The sequence below is a fragment of the Triticum urartu genome, chromosome 7A (assembly GCF_056163025.1).
Source record: "Triticum urartu cultivar PI428250 chromosome 7A, HENAU_Tu73, whole genome shotgun sequence".
In the NCBI taxonomy this organism is placed as follows: domain Eukaryota; kingdom Viridiplantae; phylum Streptophyta; class Magnoliopsida; order Poales; family Poaceae; genus Triticum; species Triticum urartu.
This window is the reverse complement of record NC_141879.1, coordinates 261,876,232-261,890,995: the sequence shown is the minus strand read 5'-3', so window position 1 is coordinate 261,890,995 and position 14,764 is coordinate 261,876,232.

The following is a 14,764-nucleotide window of genomic DNA, read 5'->3' as shown; positions in this document are numbered from 1 at the left end:
GGATTCGCACTCCTACAGAGTCTTCAACCTCTTTCACTATAAAATGGTTGAAACTGTGGATGTGCGGTTCGATGAAACTAATGGCTCACAGAGAGAGGACCTGCCAAATGTGCTAGATGAAGTTCCATCCAGTGAATCAATCAAACTTATGGGAACTAGAGAAATCATACCATATGAAGCTCAGCCTGAAGAGGAACTTATCATCTCCGCACCTGATCAACCTGAAGACAATGCTCAGCCTGAAGACAATCCTTCTAACGATGAAAATGATCAGCAAGAGCAAAATCTTCGTCCTGTACATCCTCGTGTTGCAAATGAAGTGCGGATTGAGAGAATAATTGATAGCATCAATGCACCAGGTCCACTCACTCGTTCAAGGGAAATACAGCTAGCAAATTTCTGTGGACACTTCGCATTCGTCTCAATATCTGAACCCAAGAAAGTTGATGAAGCCTTCATGGAACCTGAATGGATTCAAGCTATGCAAGAAGAGCTTCAATAGTTTGAACTGAATAATGTATGGGAACTGGTTAAGCGTCCTGATCCTCGTAAGCACAATATAATAGGCACTAAATGGATATATCGCAACAAGCAAGATGAGCATGGTCAAGTTGTCAGAAACAAAGCTCGTCTCGTTGCTCAAGGATACACTCAACTTGAAGGGATTGACTTCGATGAAACATTTGCTCCTGTGGCTAGGCTTGAAGCCATACGCATACTACTGGCCTATGCAAATCATCATAACATTCTTCTGCATCAAATGGATGTGAAGAGCGCTTTTCTCAATGGTAAGATTGACGAAGAAGTGTATGTTGCACAATCGCCTGGCTTTGAAGATCCAAAACATCCTGACATGGTGTACAAGCTCAACAAGGCACTGTATGGCCTCAAATAAGCCCCTAGGGCTTGGTATGACACACTCAAAGACTTCCTGAAGAGCAAAGGCTTCAAACCTGGTTCCCTCGACCCCACTCTCTTCACGAAGACATATGATGGTGAACTGTTTGTGTGCCAAATATATGTGGATGACATTATCTTCGGATGCACCAATCATAAATACACTGACGAGTTTGGATATATGATGCAAGAGCAATATCAGATGTCCATGATGGGTGAGCCGAAGTTCTTCCTTGGTCTTCAAATATGTCAGCAACGCAATGACATCTTTATATCTCAAGAGAAATACTCAAAGATTTCCTGAAGAAATTTGGAATGCAAGATTGCAAAGGCTACACGACGCCAATGCCAGCCAAACATCATCTGGGTCCCGACGACAATGGTAAAGAGTTCGATCAAAAGGTATACCGCTCCATGATTGGTTCCTTGCTTTATTTATGTGCATCTAGGCCAGATATCATGCTTAGTGTTTGCAGGTGTGCCCGGTTCCAAGCGGCACCAAAGGAATCGCATCACTTAGCTGTGAAGCGAATTCTCAGATATTTGGCTCACACCCCAACACTAGGATTATGGTATCCAAAGGGCTCAGAATTTGATCTAGTTGGATTCTCGGATGCTGATTATACTGGTGACAAAGTGGATCGCAAGTCTACGTCAGGCACATGTCATTTTCTGGGACGGTCACTTGTATGTTGGTCTTCAAAGAAGCAGAACTGTGTATCTCTCTCCGCTGCTGAATCTGAATACATTGCTGCTGGATCTTGCTGTGCTCAGCTTCTATGGATGAAGCAAACACTCAAAGACTATGGCATTCATCTGAAGCAAGTGCCACTCTACTGCGACAACGAAAGCGCCATTAAGATTTCCAACAACCCAGTTCAACACTCGAAGACAAAGCACATTGAAATTCGTCATCACTTTCTCAGAGATCATGTTATGAAGGAAGATATTGATATCATACATGTCAACACTGAAGAGCAATTGGCATATATCTTCACCAAGCCCTTGGATGAGAAAAGGTTTTATAAGTTAGGTGTGAGCTAAATATCTTGGAATCCTCAAATGTCCTGTGATCAGGCACACATCCTAACACTTATGCATGTTGATGACTTAGATGTGCAACACACGAAGTAAAGTATATCTTCAATCAATGAAGACTTACATTCTGAGTGTGAATACATTAACATGGAATTTGACTTCGGAGCGCCACGATAATTGTGCGCCGTGTCTGGGTCTAATACTTTCTATACGGTGGGTAACGCCACCACCAAATTCTTTTGTTGAAGTGTTTTACCCATGGCGTTACATTTGCTATGTCTTCACATTTGGTTTGTCTTCAATTTCAACTTGTCTTAATGATTATCTTCACTATGTTGATATGATTGTCTTCTGGTATATACTGATTTGGTTTCTGTCCTCTATAACATTCACTTATAGCTATGGCTTCTTGATGAATCATTTGAACTAAGTGAATGTGATCGGACCCTAACCCCTCTATGCTTCTTTCCTAAGTCTATCTATCCAAATCATATGCATTCTATTGACACTGTCAAATGTCTTCTCTGCATCCATGTCAGCAGAAGACACAGAGACAAACATTAATCCGTTTTCAATGCTAAATCCTTTCACCTGAAACCCGGAGAAGTTGGAACGACCACCCAACAATCCAGGCGTGCGTGGGAACGTGGAACAACCTCCGATGTGTTGCATGATAGCCACGTGTCCTTCAGATGTGAATCGCCAGGGGCACTTGTGTAATAACTCTGTGCCGTCCCTATCCCTATAAATACACGCCTCACCTCAGTCATTATCTCTTCTTCCACTCTCGCACAAACCCTAGCGCCACCGCTAGCCCTCGACGACGCCGGCGACGAAGCGCTTAGCTGCCGCGACCTCACCGACGCCGTCTTCACGCCGGCCGCGGACATCGTCTTCTCCGCCGTCGCCATAGGTGTCCTCCATCGCCAAGTTAGGGCACGTACGATCGAATTGCTCGGCCTCCTCTCCCACTCCGTCTAGCAGTTCTTCGTGTGGTAAATAAAACTTCCTTTTTACGGCCCCCTTTGATCCTATAGATTCATCACTTTCTACCACAAGAAGTTTCTATTCACACAAGTTGGATCTATTTCATACTGCATCTCATAGTATGCCTAGTATGTTCACTTATGCTTCACAAAGAAGTTAGATTCCTCACTTGTACTTATTCGTGGATTCGTACAACTCTGGAACCAACTCTCTATCTATGAGTGAATGTCTTCACACTATGAGGTCAATGTCTTCTAAACTGATTTATCTTCAAAATCTTCTGAGAATGCATATGACCTCTTCCCCTTCCCTCGCACCTTAATGATGTCACAGGTACATGTCCGTGGGAGAATCCCTTGGTTCTCATAGTCTGCATTTGTTTGCAGAATTCTTACAGCATCACATTAACTCTCCCGAAGCCAGTTCCTGTTTGACCAGCAAGCGGAAGCCTTTAAAGCCTTTAAACGTGTTGAAGCCCTTCAGTTTAAACTTCATGGCACCAGAGAAACCTACAAGAAAGGGCGGCAGACAGTGCCGTGGGGGTACATCAACGGACCTGCCCGAAGATCTTTATGAACTGTACAAAACTGACCCTGAAGAAAGCTATGGTCAGCGCAAGACACGAATCCAATGGATTCGAAGATACTGGGCCAAGCAATGGTTCAAGTACAGGTTTGTGACCTAGGAATATGCTGAGAAGAAAGCCATCAAGCGACCGTGGGGAGACATCCTATATAAAAATCTTCAACCCAGGTCCAGAGCTGAAGCCATTGAACAAGGCTTCTATCCTTGTATGGTCCGAGGACCACAGCCTGCAGATGCAGACCCATCGTCATTGCTATGGTGTCGTGATGACAATCTGTTCAAGCACAACTTCCAGTTTGCCAAGAATTCGGCCAAAGAAAACAAGAAGTCGCGGGGATTAGACTTCAACCCAGGTCCCTCTACTCCTCGTGCCGATGGCTCACGCGAAGCTGAACCCGATCTTGTTGGGCCCTTCTACAACCTGGAAGGTCTCATCACTCACATTATGGTTCAAGGGGCAGTCGTGGATCAACCTGCAGATGATGCTGAATTTGATGAAGCACCTGCACCACCGAAGCCAAAGAAGCTGAAGAAGCCTAAAGCTTCAAAGTCTGCCTCAGCACCAAAAATCTTACGGGCGAAGCCTCTGGCCACTGCACCTCCTGAAGACAGTGTGCAGTATGAAGATCTATCACGTATCTCCAAGAAGACGGAGATGAAAAAGAATACTGATCAGGTACTGACCCCTGCTGCCATTCTGCGAGACGAACACATTGATCTGTCTAGTGATGAAGATCTTGCAGATGACGCTCTTAAGCAACTGGCCTCAGCGACTCTTTCACTGGCGCCATTGCTTCTGAGCTAGCTCTAGCTCAGCGCATCGTTGAACTGAAGCAAAAGATCGAATATGAGAAAGCTCAGTTCAAGAAGCACATGGCAAAGCTCAGCGTGCAAGATGTCAAAAACTTCAAGATTATGCTGCATGAGCTCAAGGAAGCCTTTCTCAAGAAACAAGAAGAAGCTAAAGGTTTTCGTGAGCGCATGAAGAGTGTGGCTGACAAGTGTGTGCAAGCCTACAATGAAGCTGAAAACGCAAGGCTCTTGGGCGTCCTGGCATCGACTCCAGAATGGCGGCCAAGCCGAAGAAGAAGAAGCCAGCTGTGACCGAACCCGAAGCAACAAGGCAGGAAGTACATCCCATTGTCTTCCCTGCCAGTATGACAGGCTCGAAGCCTAAGGTCCCCACAGTGGCTTCAGAACTAAATAAGACAAGGGCTGCCAAGGCTGAAGCCAGAAAGAAGAAAAATCCTAAAGCTTCTGATGTCGCTCCCTCCAAGAAGAAGCGCAAAACCAAGAAAGATCGGGCTGCTCCCATAGAGCCCCTTATTGTCGAGCCCATCTCGGTTGCTCGTCCTGACTCTTCACATCAAGAACGACGGATGGTAGTTCATGATCCTGCTTCCACAGAGGCTCCTGAAGCTGAAGACATTCCAGCAGTTGACCCCACTGCTGCTGAAGACATTGGTCACCATGACAATGTTGAAGATGATGAAGTCCTTCCTCAGATCGAGCACCAATTGGTATCATCGCTTGTGCTTACGCACAGCGAACTCATCAGCATTGGTCGTCCTCTGACGCCAACTGCTCAGGATGGATCGTGGGCTGATCACCCACAGAGATAAGACACTCCAAGCTCTCCCCAACCGCAAGCTACCCTACCAGTGCAAGATGATGATGACTTTGAGGCCCAACACACTTCATCTCCAAAGCGTCGCCCGCATTACGCAGGCTTCGCAAAGGACCAAGGCCCCAAGGCACTCCCACAATGCACGTGTCTGAATCCGAAGCCAAAATGGTTGAAGATATTCCGGCTGCATCAGCCGATGAAGAAGAAGCCCCAAAAGTTGCAAGAGTTGCTACAACCCCGTCTCACCAAGATGTTGTTCTCAAGGAGAACGTGACCGACCCTCCAGCCTCTGAAGTGGAGGTTAACAACCCTGAGGCGGCCACCAACATCACCGCTGACGCCAATGATGTTGTCATGGCTGAAGCCAATACAGCGCCAGAAGCCAATGAGGCACCAGAAGTCAATGCAACACCAGAAGTCAATGCTGAAGCACCTGAGGTCCAAGCACCTGAAGCAAATGTGGCCCCTGAAGCCCATGAAGACAATGCCAATGCCCCTGTTCCCCCTCCAAGACCTCACACAATGGAGCTGGCATTTGATCATGGTTAGTCGGTTCTGGTTCGATGGCCCATTCTAACTCCTCCGCCTGCTGCTGGTCCACAATTTGAGTACCACATCGAGCACAGGCCTCAAGTCCAAAAGCCCAAGCCAAGACTTCCACGATTCCCAGGCACTGCCACTTCACCTGGGGTCTTCAATGCGAATGGCTTCGTGGCACATAATACCTTCTTTAAAAGCTCCAAGAACCCTTATACAAGACCGCGTATTTCCTCAGATCGGTTCTGGAGCTATCAGCAGCGCAGCTACTATTCCTGTGTCCTATACAATCAAGGGCGCATATTTCCACATATGCGCCTCGACTCTGAAGCTATAGCTGGACTGCCCTGCCTTGAAGAAGCATTGGATTGTTTCAGAGATGCTGGTCTGTTGCAGTTCGTCACTGACAAGGAGCACTGGAACGAAGAATTGCTACTTCAATTCTATGCCACTCTTCATATTCGAGGCTACAACAGGGATCCGACGACTTGGGTCCTTGAGTGGATGACATGCAATGTCCATCATGAAGCTAAAGCTCTTGATATCATTGAGCTCATAGGCCTGCCCACTCCTGGTGAATACTATGAACCAAGTTGTCAACAACATCAAAATGCCTTGGAAAGTATCTTTCAGAAGCAAGAACCCAACATGAGTCAAATGCTGAGCATGATGAAGCCTCTGCCTCATGACGCTGAATACCCATCCGAGTTCTTTGTTGAAGACCTAGAGTACCTGCCTCGCACCATTTACCACATCATCAGGAAGACTCTATGGCCTATCAAAGGACACTCATCTGCAGTGAAGCTTGAAGGAGCAATGAAGACTTTGGTTTTCTATATCTTCAATGGTATCAGCTTCAATGCTCAAGACTTCTTCATCGGGCAGTTGGCTGCGTCTGGCTCCGACATCTTTGGGTTGAAATTCTATGCTCCATGGGTCATGCGTCTGATAAAGCGTCACTCCGCCTTCAACTATCAGCCGTCTGCGCGCAATCATCTTATATTCTTGCCCGAGGTTGATCTGTCAGTTGAAGCCATTTACCCAGAGCCTGCTAAGGATCCCATTTATCTTCACAATGTTGATCACCAAAGCTTCACCCAGCCCATTGAAGGGATTCCAGTAGTTTCTCGTGTTTATCCCCTTGCTGGAAACACATGTGTCCCTCGTGCTCAAACTGACGCCACTGGTAGCACCATTGCGCAAAGGCCTCAAAGACGATCTCGTGTCCTCAATGACCGAGAGCTTCTCGTCGCGCTACATCAAAAACAGGACAAACGTCACAACTGGCTTAAGCGTCAGATGCAAAGCCTCTTGGTGGATGTCAACCGCATTCGCAATCTTGCCACCAAGAATGCCTTTGTCACTCATTAAACCTGTCGGAGGTCATGGAAGAGTTTGACCCTACTGAGTGCTGAAGCTGATCTGCACGATGATGGCTTCACCGAACGCTTCAAGTTTGACTCAACTCCTCCCAGAAATGCTCACTTGTCAGACTCCCTCACTTGAAGACTCTGACTACTCGTCCTCAGCTGCGACCATAAATGCCAGAGTCATCGATGACCAAGATGATGCAACTTCACCTCCCCCAACTTCAGCGCGAATCAACACTTCACCAAGTTCGTTTGCCCCGCCAATCAACACCGACGACCCTGCTGCTTCACCAACTCCTCATGGGAACGAGTAGGTGCTCTATGTCTTCAAACCTTTTTGGTCCTTACTAACAAAAGGGGGAGAAGCATATGAGTTTGATAGTCTTCAAGCGGGTCCATATGGGCGGTGGTTTTATATTTTGCCTAGTGTTTACAACTCTCGCTTTCTGATACATTTGGTTCTTTGAGTTGTAACACTTAAACTCGATGGTCGTCTGCTACTTATTTGCTATTCTGTGATGCGATGATAAATTCCGCATGTGCGATGATAACTTCTGCACTTAGCTCATTCTGCAGACGTCCATTTTTCATTATGCATGTCATTATCTTCACATACTTTTCATGCATGATGAATTGTCATCATAAGTTGAAGAGGATCTCCACAAGTACAACCTGCCATGTGCATTTGCATTCCAAAAGCAAATTACTTATACACACATCTTTAGGGGGAGCCTTTTGCCACTTATGAAGACAATACCATATCCTTTACAATTTCACATATTTTATTCCCCGTTAAAAACTTCAACCAGTTTGTCATCAATCACCAAAAAGGGGGAGATTGTAAGTTGATAACCCACAAGTATAGGGGATCGCAACAGTTTTCGATAAGAGTGTTGAACCCAACGAGGAGCTAAAGGTAGAACAAATATTCTATCAAGTTCTATCGACCACCGATACAACTCTACGCACGCTTGACGTTCGCTTTACCTAGAACAAGTATGAAACTAGAAGTACTTTGTAGGTGTTGTTGGATAGGTTTGCAAGATAATAAAGAGTACGTAAATAAAAAGTAGGGGCTGTTTAGATAAAGAAACAATAAAGTAAATATAGCAAGTGTGGAAAAGTGGTGGTAGGAGTTGCGAAATTGCCCCTAAGCAATTGACTACTTTACTAGACTGATAGCAAGTATTATGTGGGCGAGGCCACTGCTAGCATGTCATCCCTTACTTGAAATTATATGCACTTATGATTGGAACTATTAGCAAGCATCTGCAACTACTAACATCCATTAAGGTAAAACCCAACCATAGCATTAAGATATATTGGTCCCCCTTCAATCCCGTATGCATCAATTTCTATGCTAGGTTGAAGCTTCTGTCACTCTTGCCCTCCAATACATAGTCCTATCAACATACAAACAAACCCTAGGGTGTGATCCATGCGCGCAATCATATGATGGGCACCAAAGGACAGCAACATAACCACAAGCAAATTAAATCAATCATAGCAATTCATCAACCACCGATAGGACAACGAAAATCTACTCAGGCATCATAGGATGGCAACACATCATTGGATAATAATATGAAGCATAAAGCACCATGTTCAAGTAGAGGGTACAGCGGGTTGCGGGAGAGTGGACCGCTGTAGATAGAGGGGAGGGAGGTGATGGAGATGTTGGTGAATATGGCAGAGGTGTTGGTGTAGATCGCGGTGATGATCATGGAGTGCCACCGGAAGCGAGGGGGAGAGAGCCCCCCTCCTTCTTCTTCTTCCTTGACCTCATCCCTAGATGGGAGAAGGGTTTCCCCTCTGGTCCATGGCCTCCATGGCACGGGAGGGGCGAGAGCCCCTCCGAGATTGGATCTGTCTCTCTGCCTCTCTCTGTTTCTGCGTTCTCAGATTCTTCCCTTTCACCGTTTCTTATATTCCCGGAGATACGTAACTCCGATTGGGCTGAAATTTTAACACGGTCTCTATCCGGAAATTAGCTTTCTTGCGGCGAAAGAAGGGCATCAACCGCCTTACGGGGTGGCCACGAGGGTCATTGGCGCGCCTGACACCCTGGGGCGCGCCCCCCTACCTCGTGCCCCCCTCGGACACCGTCTCGCGTGGATTCTTCTTCCCAAAAATCATATATATTCCAAAAAAATCTCCGTCAAGTTTTATTCCGTTTGGACTCCGTTTGATATGGATATGCTGCGAAACAAAAAACATGCAACAAACAGGAACTGGCACTGGGCACTGGATCAATATGTTAGTCCCAAAAATAGTATAAAAAGTTGCCAAAAAGTATATGAAAGTTGAATAATATTGGCATGGAACAATCAAAAATTATAGATACGACGGAGACGTATCAGCATCCACAAGCTTAATTCCTGCTCGTCCTCGAGTAGGTAAATGATAAAAAAGATAATTTTTAATGTGGAATGCTACCTAGCATAATTTTGATCATATGTCTAATCATGGCATGAATATTAAGACATGAGTGATTCAAAGCAATAATCTATCATTTGACATAAAAACAATAATACTTCAAGCATACCAACCAAGCAATTATGTCTTATTGAAATAACATAGCCAAAGAAAGCTCATCCCTACAAAATCATATAGTCTGGCTATGCTCCATCTTCACCACACAAAGCATTCACATCATGCACAACCCCGATAACAAGCCAAGCAATTGTTTCATACTTTTGATGTTCTCAAACCCTTTCAACTTTCACGCAATACATGAGCGTGAGCCATGGACATAGCACTATAGGTGGACTAGAATATGATGGTGGAGAAGACAAAAAGGAGAAGATAGTCTCACATCAACTAGGCGTATCGACGGGCTATGGAGATGCCCATCAATAGATATCAATGTGAGTGAGTAGGGATTGCCATGCAACGGATGCACTAGAGCTATAAGTATATGAAAGCTCAAACTAAAACTAAGTGGGTGTGCATCCAACTTGCTTGCTCATGAAGACCTAGGGCATTTGAGGAAGCCCATCGTTGGAATATACAAACCAAGTTCTATAATGAAAATTCCCACTAGTATATGAAAGTGATAACTCAAGAGACTCTCTATATGAAGAACATGGTGCTACTTTGAAGCACAAGTGTGGAAAAAGGATAGTAGCATTGTCCCTTTTATTTTTTTAATTTTTTTATTTGGCCTTTCTTTTTTTATTTGGCCTTTATTTTTTTTATTTGGCCTTTTTTGGGGACAATGCTCTATTAATGATGATCATCACACTTTTATTTACTTACAACTCAATATTACAACTCGATACTAGAACAAATATATGACTCTATATGAATGCCTCCGGCGGTGTACCGGGATGTGCAATGATCTAGCGTAGCAATGACATCAAAAAACGGACAAGCCATGAAAACATCATGCTAGCTATCTTACGATCATGCAAAGCCATATGACAATGATGCTCAAGTCATGTATATGATGATGATGGAAGTTGCATGTCAATATATCTCGGAATGGCTATGGAAATGCCATAATAGGTAGGTATGGTGGCTGTTTTGAGCAAGGTATATGGTGGGTTTATGGTACCGGCGAAAGTTGCGCGATACTAGAGAGGCTAGCAATGGTGGAAGGGTGAGAGTGCGTATAATCCATGGACTCAACATTAGTCATAAAGAACTCACATACTTATTGCAAAAATCTATTAGTCATCGAAACAAAGTACTACGCGCATGCTCCTAGGGGGATAGATTGGTAGGAAAAGACCATCGCTCGTCCCCGACCGCCACTCATAAGGAAGACAATCAATAAACACCTCATGCTCCGACTTTGTTACATAACGGTTCACCATACGTGCATGCTACGGGACTTGCAATCCTCAACACAAGTATTTCTCAATTTAACAATTACTCGACTAGCATGACTCTAATATCACCACCTTTATATCGCAAAACTATTGCAAGGAATCAAACATATCATATTCAGTGATCTACAAGTTTATGTAGGATTTTATGACTAACCATGTGAATGACCAGTTCCTGTCATCTCTCTAAATAGATATAAGTGAAGCAAGAGAGTTTGATTCTTTCTACAAAAGATATGCCCACGCTCTAACAAATATAAGTGAAGCAAAAGAGCATTCTACAAATGGCGGTTTTCTAAGTGAAGAGAAACAGGCAATCCAAACTTCAAATGATATAAGTGAAGCACATGAAGCATTCTATAAAGCCATACTCAAAAGATATAAGTGAAGTGCAATGAGCATTCTATAAATCAACCAAGGACTATCTCATACCAGCATGGTTCACAAAAATAAAAATAAAAACCTAAATGCAAAAGACGCTCCAAGACTTGCACATATCGCATGAACGAAACGAATCCGAAAACATACCGATATTTGTTGAAGAAAGAGGGGATGCCTCCCCAGCATCCCCAAGCTTAGACGCTTGAGTCTCCTTGAATATTTACTTGGGGTGCCTCGGGCATCCCCAAGCTTGAGCTCTTGCCTCTCTTCCTTCTTCTCACATCGAGACCTTCTCGATCATCGAACACTTCATCCACACAAAACTTCAACAGAAAACTCGATAAGATCCGTTAGTAATAACAAAGCAAATTACTACTCTAGGTACTGTTGCAAACCAATTAATATTTTGTTTTTGCATTGTTTCTACTGTAATATAACTTTTTCATGGCTTAATCCACTGATATAAATTGATAGTTTCATCAAAACAAGCAAACTATGCATCAAAAACAGAATCTGTCTAAAACAGAACAGTCTGTAGCAATCTGAACATTCACCATACTTCTGATACTTGAAAAATTCTACCAAAATTAGTAAAAATAAACAATTTGTATAGGAAGACAGTGCAAAAATAATCAGAACCATTTGACGTTCCAGATAAAAATGTAAAATCGCGCACTACAGCCAAAGTTTTTGTCCTGCACCGTACAAACCATCAAGCAAATGTAAACATCCTAAAGGCAAACCTTGGCACATTATTTTTATAATACAATGGAATTATACAAGGGGATAATTATTTTTGTTGAAAAGTTTCTGTAATCAAGATTCACAAAGTTGTCGTGAGCATGAACAAAGTTCAAGGAGCTCTCCCACTTCAACAGTGCTTGTCTTTCTCACTTTCACTTTCCTTTTTGAAAAGTTTTGGGTTCCCCTCTTTATTTTTGTTGTTTTCAAACTATATGAAAGCACTCAACAGAAATAAATGACTCTCTAAAACATCCGGGTTGTCTCCATGGCAGCGCTTTCTTTAAATCCATTAAGCTAGGCATATAGTGCTCAAGTAGTGAATCCACCCGGATCTCAAGGTATATCAAAGCCAATTTTAATTAACAATGATTTGTAATTTAGTAGTGAGCACAAAGCAACATATATCAAGCAATGACGAAGTCTAACTCTCTTCCTATGCATCGGCATGTCATAAAAGAACAATTCATGCACACCTAGTAAAGGCCAATGCATAGTATAAACAGTTTCTTGCAATTTTATCATGTTGGAAACATAGAGAGGTGGAGATATAGTTCCTCTCTCATAATAATTGCAAGTAGGAGCAGCAAGCACATGCATATTATATTTATCGAAATCATCATGTGCAACGGTAAAAGGCAACCCATCAATATAATCCTTAATAAGTGCAAACTTCTCCGATATAGTATAATCGGGAGAATTCAAAAAGATAATAGGACTATCATGCGTGGGTGCAATAGCAACAATTTCATGTTTAACATAAGGATCTATAGCAAGTTCATCTCCATAAGCATAATTCATATTGGCATCTTGGCCATAAGCATAGCAAGCATCATCAAAAAGGGATATTTCAAAAGAATCATAGGGATCATAACAGTCATCATAGCAATCATCCTTCGGTAAGCACGAAGGGGGATTAAAAAATGTATGAGTTGAAGAGTTACTCTCATTAGAAGGTGGGCACGGGTGATCAATACGCTCTTCCTCCTTTTGTTCTTCGCTCTCCTCCTCATCTTTTTCATCCAATGAGCTCACAGTGTTATCAACTTCTTCTTTCATAGATTCCTGCAAAATATTAGTCTCTTCTTGGACAGCGGAGACTTTCTTAATAAGTGCATTAATTTCATAATTGTATTCATAATTATCATAGCAATATTTGAGGATAGCTAAACTTTTAGATCTATAACAAGCATCATCAATATCATCAAACTCTTTAAACATAGATTCAATTTCATAAGCACCCATAAAAGCAACAAATTCTTCTATTTGTTCCACATCATAGTAATCATATATACCTCTAGCATAAGAAGCCAAGGTTTCATTATCATTAAATTTGCATGAAAAGGGGAGGTGTGGAGAATTCATCCTAGAGCAACAAGTATAATCATATTCCGAGCATAGTTGTCTAGCATACCACTTCAATATATAAATTTGATCCCATAATAGTTTCCCTTTTTGTGTCAAGCGATAATCCCTAAAGTATTCACGTTGATCCAACGTTACTCCCATTACCAAATTGAATGAGGTTTTCTCAGGATTATCAAAGTGGTAGATAATATTTTTCACATATTGAGCATCGAGGGTTTTAGGAGGTTCCCCATCTCCATGAGCAGAAAGTACACCTATTTTTTTTTGTATTTCGTGTTCCATATCCATAACTAAAGATAAAGAACAACTAAGAACAGCAAATAAAAATTACTTAGTGATAAAGAAAACAAGCACACACGAGAATATTCACCCCACGCTATTGCTCCCCGGCAACGGCGCCAGAAAAAGGTCTTGATAACCCACAAGTATAGGGGATCACAACAGTTTTCGATAAGTAAGAGTGTCGAACCCAACGAGAAGCTAAAGGTAGAACAAATATTCCCTCAAGTTCTATCGACCACCGATACAACTCTACGCACGCTTGACGTTCGCTTTACCTAGAACAAGTATGAAACTAGAAGTACTTTGTAGGTGTTGTTGGATAGGTTTGCAAGATAATAAAGAGTACGTAAATAAAAAGTAGGGGCTGTTTATAGAAAGAAACAATAAAGTAAATATAGCGAGTGTGGAAAAGTGGTGGTAGGAGTTGCGAAATTGCCCCTAAGCAATTGACTACTTTACTAGACCGATAGCAAGTATTATGTGGGAGAGGCCACTGCTAGCATGTCATCCCTTACTTGGAATTCTATGCACTTATGATTGGAACTATTAGCAAGCATCCGCAACTACTAACATTCATTAAGGTAAAACCCAACCATGGCATTAAGATATATTGGTCCCCCTCCAATCCCGTATGCATCAATTTCTATGCTAGGTTGAAGCTTCTGTCACTCTTGCCCTCCAATACATAGTCCTATCAACATACAAACTAACCCTAGGGTGTGATCCACGCGCGCAATCATATGATGGGCACCAAAGGACAGCAACATAACCACAAGCAAATTAAATCAATCATAGAAATTCATAAACCACCGATAGGACAACGAAAATCTACTCAGACATCATAGGATGGCAACACATAATTGGATAATAATATGAAGCATAAAGCACCATGTTCAAGTAGAGGGTACAGCGGGTTGCGGGAGAGTGGACTGCTGTAGATAGAGGGGGGGAAGGTGATGGAGATGTTGGTGAAGATGGCGGAGGTGTTGGTGTAGATCGCGGTGATGATGATGGCCCCCGGTGGCACTCCGGTGCCACCGGAAGCGAGGGGGAGAGAGCCCCCCTCCTTCTTCTTCTTCCTCCTTGACCTCCTCCCTAGATGGGAGAAGGGTTTCCCCTCT